This window comes from Nicotiana tabacum, chromosome 22 (assembly GCF_000715075.1).
Source record: "Nicotiana tabacum cultivar K326 chromosome 22, ASM71507v2, whole genome shotgun sequence".
NCBI lineage: Eukaryota > Viridiplantae > Streptophyta > Magnoliopsida > Solanales > Solanaceae > Nicotiana > Nicotiana tabacum.
Window position 1 is genome coordinate 195,980,957 of NC_134101.1, and position 8,542 is coordinate 195,989,498.

Consider the following 8,542-nt stretch of genomic DNA (forward strand, 5'->3'; position numbering starts at 1 on the left):
CTAAATTATGAAAATACTTAAATTATTATTAAGAACTAAATTAAGTTATAAAAGCGCAAATTAACTCCCAATAACAATTAACGCACAATAAGTAACAATTAAGCATAAAATTGTTCATTTGGACATTAAATGCTAAAAATGCAAAAGATGCCTATTTTTTTAATTTTTGTAAAACTAATTTAATTACTAACAATTGTAGAATTAAATCCTACATGCAAAATGCGACATATTTTTATATTTTTTATTAATTTAACAAATAAGCAAACACAGACAAATACAAATAATCATCCAAAAATATCACAAAAATACTCAAAATTGCACACCAAGGAAAATCATTTTATTTTGCATATTTTGGGAGTATTTCTCATATAGGGCAAAAATCACGTGCTTACACTGGGTAGCATGAGAACGTCACTGCGCAAAGTGAGATAGAAATATGTGGGCACGAGGTGCCGGGTGTGCTAAAGCTTTGGTAGTTGAGGTTATGATATAAGACATCGAGTTTGAGATGGATGGAATTGTGCATCAGGAATGATATGATTTATTGAGTTGACATCGCCTTTCTTAATTGAGTACATTTTTACTTGTCTTCTATGTTGGTGTTAATTTACTTGGTTATCTTTGTTTCCATATGTGTTTCCCTTATTGTTTCTACTGTATGTGGTTGAGTTTTTCTCTCTGTTGATGATATTACCTTGTTATCGTATCTTGATAGTTTATCGTTATATCCTGTTCAGTTTATTTGACCAGTAGGTGCCTTGATTGTTCCTTGTCACTACTCTACCGAGGTTAGTCTTGATACTTACCGGGCACCGCTGTAGTGTGCTCATACTACACTTCTGTACATTTTTGTGTACAGATCCAGATATTTGATCGATAGTAGCTGTGCGGGTCGTTGCGATGAAGACTCAAGGTAAACCTGTTGTTGTGTTCGCATTCCTTACAGTCACCTTCAATAGTACTTATTTCCATATGTTCCTTTTGCTTCGGAACAATAATGTATCTATTTTGTATAACTATTCCTAGAAAGACTTATGACTAGTACTACCGGTTTTGGGAATTGTAATTTGTTCAGAGTAATTTAATTTAAAGTTAGTGAATATCCATATTGTTAAAAAATATGTTAGGCTTACCTAGTTTAGAGACTAGGTGCCATCACGACTCCTTTGGAGGGATTTTTGGGTTGTGACAAGTTGGTATCAGAGCCCTAGGTTCATAGGTCCTACAAGTCATAAGCGAGTTTAGTAGAGTCTTGCGGATCGGTACGGAGACGTCTGTACTTATCTTCGAGAGGCTACAGAACTAGTAGGAAAAATTTCCACTTCATTCATTCCTTATCGTGCGACATTTATTCAGCTTGAAACATATATATTATGATCTTTTGCATCCACTCATGTATGTAATTGCGCACTACGCCAATGGTTTGTGATACCGTAAAAGGGTTATAAGAGAGCCAGGGTTACTCAACCATTGTTACCACATGTCGTTCAAAATCGAGGATATGGAAGTGCAAAGAGATCTTTCAGTTGTGCGCATGGGGGTGCATCAGATTTTGATATCTGGTTGATAAGTACAATCTTAAGAAGGTTTAATTGGTTGCCTAATCATCACAAGTAGGTGTAGATCTAAAAATAATTGGTCGTATTAGAGGTTATATGTTTCGTATGAGATTTCTATTTAGCAAATGGTATTTACTAGCAAGCCGAGACACTGGGGGAAGTGAGTTTAACTGTCATGAGGATGACAAATGCCAAGTAAATGGCTTGAGGTGTCTTATGACTGGTTTCATACGAGCAGTGAAGGTTAGTATTATGGATCATCGGAAATGTATCCTATGATTTTGCACCAAGTGAGGGGAGTCCACTATCAACGATCAGATTGCGGGGTCATGTGTTATATTAGTTTTGGCTTGATCTATATAAATGTGGTATTGAAAGGTTTGTCGAAACTTGTATATGATTAAGAGCTGAGATTTGAATGGGATGATGATGGGACTTTTGGTGTTCCCGCATCCTTAATAATTCTACATTTCAGTATCAGCAGGGACATGGAAACAATTTCAGAATACTCATAGTGCTCCAGTTAATCAGGGCACTCGCATGGGGCAGTAATCTTTAAATGCACCACTGGTGTGGGATTTCTACAATGGTTACCCTAGTTATCCGACATAGATTCAGTATGAGCAGTTTGACCGCAGATTGGTTGTTACGAATATGGTGATACCAGGAACATCATGAGAAATTGTCCCAGACTTGGGAAAAATCTATTCCATCAGAGCACACATGTCACATACTCCATTATAGTAACAACTCTACTCACACTACCATTATGGGTAGAGGAAAAGAGGGTAGATGAAGCTTAAGAGGTGGAGGCGCAACCCGCTGATATATTTACTATGGTATGGCTGAGGTCTCTACACCAGATGGTATCATTACAAGTACGACCTCTAGTTATTATAAAGTAACAATTTCATTAACTTGATTCGGTTATGAGTATCGAGGCAAGTCCTCCTAATATGATCCAATCATAAGTGATCTTTGTAATCCTTAAACTTACTTATGTGAATACTTTTGTTGGGAGATTATCTGGAGATAGCTATGTCTATCATTATGTGTTGGTCACTAAAAATAGTTGTCAGGCTAAAGGTGACTTTTGTTAATCAATTCGATGAGTTGGATGCAATTTCTAAATAATTGATTTCAGTTGTAAATTATATGCCCTACCGGTATGAGGTATCATTGTATGTTGTGATTTTGTTTAACGAAAATTTATTTAGAAGAAGAAAGAAAGGAAATGGAAAAAAAATTCAGTTGGCACAATGTGCAAAATACTTGTAATTCAGAGTTGAGGACGAGATCCTCACATTTTTATGTAATATGAAATATTTAAACCGGCCTACAAGATGCGGTGGATGTTATATAAGGACGAGGTCCTTGTGGTGAAAAAATAATTATGTGTTTAAAAAATTCTCCCTTGTGAAATTAAAAAATTTGTACTATAGTACTTATAGGGAGTCATTCCTATGAGGCTCATTTAATTCTTGTATGAATATCTTTGTGCATAATTTTACCAAATTATATTGTATTTATTGAATTTTAGCCTACGAGGTGAGTTCCCAGGTGGCGTTAAATGTGACTCGTTAATTTGTGTAAGTAATTATGAGGCCTTCATGCCTCATTGTTAGTAAACTGGAGGTTTGAAACGAGATTTTGTTAACATGAGGTTAATTGGCAATGTTGTGATTTATGAACAACTATTAAGACCAGAGATATGGTTATGAGCATATATATGATCTGTTTCATGTCCAGATGACATTATGATAAAGCAATGCTTGTAATGTGGAGATTAGTATTTTTGATATATACATTTTGGTGTTTTGTTGAGCTGTGGATGTGTTGTTAGGAGTTATTTTGGTGTTACTCTAACAGGTGGATAGTCTCAATTACAGGGGAGACTCTGCCAAAATTGCTAAAAATTTGGGAGGTAGAAAAACATTTGGGACACTGAGATATGCGAAGAAAGAGATAAGTTACCTTGTGTATTTGAGGATGAATAACCCTAAGTGGGGGAGAATGTAAGCGCTATTAAAAGTTGATGTGTGTTGACATGAGAATAATACCGTGTATTGATGTGAAAATTTGGGCCATTTTGAAAATGTTTGGAGAGTAAGAAATTTGGTCTTAAAGTTTACAAATATGGATAAATGAAATAATCTCAACTTAGATGGTGTTGTCGGGTTTATGCCGAATGCGGTAACGTGAAATCAACCGAGAGCATAGGTGTAAAAGTAAAATCATCAACTTGGCAACCTCAGAATAATTCTTAGTACGTTCGAGGACGAACGTTTATTTAAGAGGTGGAGAATATAATGACCCGACCTGTCGTTTTAAGAATTTACGCCCCGATCCCCTATTAACTGCATTCCCGTATTTGTTTCTGCTTTTGTGAGTTGTCGAGAGGTGTTTTTTTTGGAGTTTCGGAGAGTTTTGGGACACTTGGTCCCTAAATGAGAGCTTAAGTTTTGGAAATTTGACCATAGTCGGAACAGTGTGAAGACAGCCTCGAAATGGAATTCCGATGGTTCCATTAGCTCCGTTGGGTGATTTCGGGTTTAGGAACGTGTTCAGATTGCGTTTTGGAGGTCTATAGCTAATTTAGGCTTGAAATGCCAAAAGTTGAATTTTTGAAGTTTCCGGTTCGATAGTAAGACTTTGATCCGAGGGCCGGAATGGAATTCCGGAAGTTGAAGTAGTTTCGTAGTGCTGAATGTGACTTGTGTGCAAAATTTCAAGTCATTCAGACAATGTTTGATAGACTTTTTGATCGAAAGTGTAATTTGAGAGTTTTTGGAATTCTTAGGCTTGAATCCGATATAAAATTTGTGTTTTGATGTTGTTTTGAGCGTTCTGTAAATTGGAACAAGTTTGAATGATGTTTTAGGATTGGTTGGCATGTTTGGTTGAGGTCCCGGGGGCTTTGGGTGTATTTCAGAGTGGTTTCAGATCATTTCGGGCTATTTTGCAATAGATGAAGCTGGTGTCTAGTGTTGTTCTTCGCGTCCGTGAGGGTCCTCTCGCGTTCGTGAAGAAGGATTTGGCTTCTGGGATTTTGTTCTTCGCGTTCGCGAAGAGAGCCTCGCGTTCGCGAAGAAGAAGAAATTCTGTTGCGTAGGTCTTACTTCGGAGGCTCATATCTCTCAATCTACAATAAAATTTGAGATGATTCAAAAACGAAAATTGTAGCACTTTGAATCTAGTTTCCAGAAACATATTATAATAGTCAGTTGGACATCTGAAGCAAAAGTTATGGCCCTTATACTAGAGGCTGTCCGAGAAGAGTTTGGAAAATGATTTTTGGGAAATTTTATTCTTTGCGAACGTGAGAGGAGGATCACGAACGTGAAGAACAAATTCCTGGGCAGCAGAATAAAGTCCAAACTCGTCTCACTTTTCCATTTTTGAACCAAGGGAGCCCGGGTGAGGCAATATTTCAAGAGATTTTCAAGGAAAACATCTGGATAAGTGTTCTTAACTCAATTTTGGTTAGATTACCCGAATCCATTGTTATTTTTAACATTCAATTAGTGATTTAGGTTAGAAAAGCTTGAAAACCCTTTCTGATAGAATTGAGGATTTGATGGTCGAATTGTTATCGGAATTTAGTAATTTTGGTATGGATAGACTCGCGGTTGAATGAGTGTTCATATTTCATAACTTTTGCCGGATTCCGAGACGTGGGCCCCGCGGACGATTTTTGAGTTAATTTCGGATTTTATTGGAAAAATTAATATTTTCATATGGGATTGATTTCTAAAAATTTTATTGACGGTATCGAATTATTTTGTCTAGATTTGAGCCATTCAAAGTTGGATAATCGAGGAAAAGGCCTACTAGTGGACTAAATTGGAGCAAGTCGAGGTAAGTATCTTGCCTAACCTTGTGTGGGGGACTTCCCTTTAGGATTTGAGTCTTCTATACTAATTGTAGTCCATGCACGCGAGGTGACGAGTGTGTGCTCGGACTTATTTGTGGGAATTTGCCTTTAGGTTTCTTAGGCCCTTATGTTCATTATGTGGGAAGTATTCCGTTATGATTAAGTTTTCCTAATTGCTTAATTACTTCTATATGCTCCACATGATGTTGTTAGCTTCCCTCTAACTCTTACTTGTTACTTGGCCTTATTTGCTTAATTGAAGCGATTGTTCTTCTTATCGTTTTGTTATCTCTAAATTTTGAATTCTTCCATGACCCCGTGTATATATGCTAGGTGTCCAAATTGTTATGGTTGTCGGTGTAGTTATCACGTGCCTGTTATGTCTTGTTGTTTTGTTAAGGTTATTGCGCTTCTTGGTTTTCCTGTGATTATCTTATTGTCGTACATTCATACTCTTGGTGGTGGAATTCCTTGTGATTGGGTTGTTGGATTGTTTTTGAGTATTCTTAGTATTGCTGCTGCGTGTTTACTTTGGGACTACGGGATGGTATCCCGGGAGATCTCCCTACATGTTTACTTTGGGACTACAGGACGATATCCCGGGAGATCCCCAACACATATATTGAGGATACCAAGTGATCCTTGGGATACCAAGAGACCCCCAACAATTATATTGAGGATACCAAGAGATCCCCAACACATATATTGAGGATAACAGGAGATCCTCGGGATACCAAGAGATCCCCAACATTTATATTGAGGATACCAAGAGATCATCGGGATACCAAGAGATCCCCAACATATATATTGAGGATACCAAGAGATCCCCAGCATTTATATTGAGGATACCAAGAGATCCTCGGGATACCAAGAGATCCCCAGCATTTATATTGAGGATACCAAGAGATCCTGGGGATACCAAGAGATCCCCAACACATATATTGAGGATACCTAGAGATCCTCGGGATACCAAGAGATCCCTAGCTCATATACAAAGGATACTAAGAGATCCCCGAGTATTTACATTTGGGACTACAGGACAGTATCCTGGGAGATCCCCGGTTGTTATCTCTGCGTTGAGCTATACTCCTTCTATGATTATTTTGTCTCTGTTGTAATTGTTGTTATCGATTCAAGTGTTTTAACAGTTTAGATTCCTTTACTGCTGTGATCGTTTGTGTTGGAATTCATAGTGTTTCCAATACCTCGCCTTATTTTTTTTATATATATTTCAATACTTCAAATTTCAACAATTGTTACATTTTTAACTCAATTGATTTCTCAATTAAATTTTCTTTAAACCATTTGAGGTTGTGTTTTACTTGAAAAAGAATTTTTACTAAGTTAATTTATGAGATCCCTCGTTAAAGGTGAAAATCATCCGATGTTGTATTTCAATTGAAAATGGTACCTTACTTTATATTATGTAAATGAGACTCCTTGAACATCTTAATTGTATTGGTTATGCACCCTATGTACTGGGTAGCATGAGAATGTCGTTGCGCAAAGTGAGATAGAAATATGTGGGCACAAGGTGCTGGGTGTGCTAAAGGTTTGGTAGTTGAGGTTATGATATAAGACATCGAGTTTGAGATGGATGGAATTATGCATCAGGAATGATATGATTTATTGAGTTGACATCGCCTTTCTTAATTGAGTACATTTTTACTTGTCTGCTATGTTGGTATTAATTTACTTGGTTATCTTCGTTTCCATCTGTGTTTCCCTTATTGTTTCTACTATATGTGGTTAAGTTTTTCTCCTTGTTGCTGATATTACCTTGTTATCGTATCCCGATAGTTTATCGTTATATCCTGTTCAGTTTATTTGACCAGTAGGTGCCTTGACTGTTCCTTGTCACTACTCTACCGAGGTTAGTCTTGATACTTACTGGGCACCGCTGTAGTGTGCTCATACTACACTTCTGTACATTTTTGTGTACAGATCCAGATATTTGATCGATAGTAGCTGTGCGGGTCGTTGCGGTGGAGACTCAAGGTAAACCTGTTGTTGTGTTCGCATTCCTTACAATCACCTTCAATAGTACTTATTTCCATATGTTCCTTTTGCTTCGGAACAATGATGTATCTATTTTGTATAACTATTCCTAGAAAGGCTTATGACTAGTACCACCGGTTTTGGGAATTGGAATTTGTTCAGAGTAATTTAATTTAAAGTTAGTGAATATCCATATTGTTAAAAAATATGTTAAGCTTACCTAGTTTAGAGACTAGGTGCCATCACGACTCCTTTGGAGGGATTTTTGGGTCGTGACACGACTTTTGTTCCGTAAATCAATAAGTAAGGGTTGCTCTAATTGATGTATGCAAATTTGTGCGATATCCCATGAGAAATGCAGCTTTTCATGCCATTGCCTGGAACTTTGGATTATTTTTCTAAGAATCTTCTTTAGTTTTTTTTTTGCAGCTTCGACAACGGCATTAGCCTTTGTTAGATAAAGAGTGGAGTTACAATGCATAATTTTTAATTGGTCACATACCTCTCTCATCAGATGCCTGTTCAAATTTGCAGCATTGTCTATAATGATAGTTTTAGGGACACCAAAATGACAAATGATGTTGGAGTGTATTGTACCACCGGTTTCTTGGTAACGAATTTAAAGGTGACTGCCTCAACCTATTTTTTGAAGTTATCAATGGCAACAAAGATGAATCTATTACCGCTTGTAGCTTTCAGTTTAATTGGTCCAATGACATCCATGCCCCAGGTAACAAAAGGCTAAGGAGCAGACACGAGACATCGCCGTTCATATGGGGTCCTCATACTCCACAATGTACATCATTCATGATCCTTTTGGCCTATTTGGAGTCTACACATCCCATCAGATTCAGATATAGAGTTCTTTTGTATAGAATTTCTCCGCTCAAGAAGAATCCGCTTGCAAGTCGTCTAATAGTTCTCTTTTGATCCCCTCTTGCTTGTTCCGGATACTCTTTTATTTTCAAAATTTGTTTGATATCATGATACCATAGTTCACTATCCGGTTCTGTCTCAATTGCGTTGCAATAACCATATCTTTCCCAGACTTGTGTTTCCAATGGGTCGATGTACATATTACCTGGGTATGGGATCATCGAAGCTAAAGTAG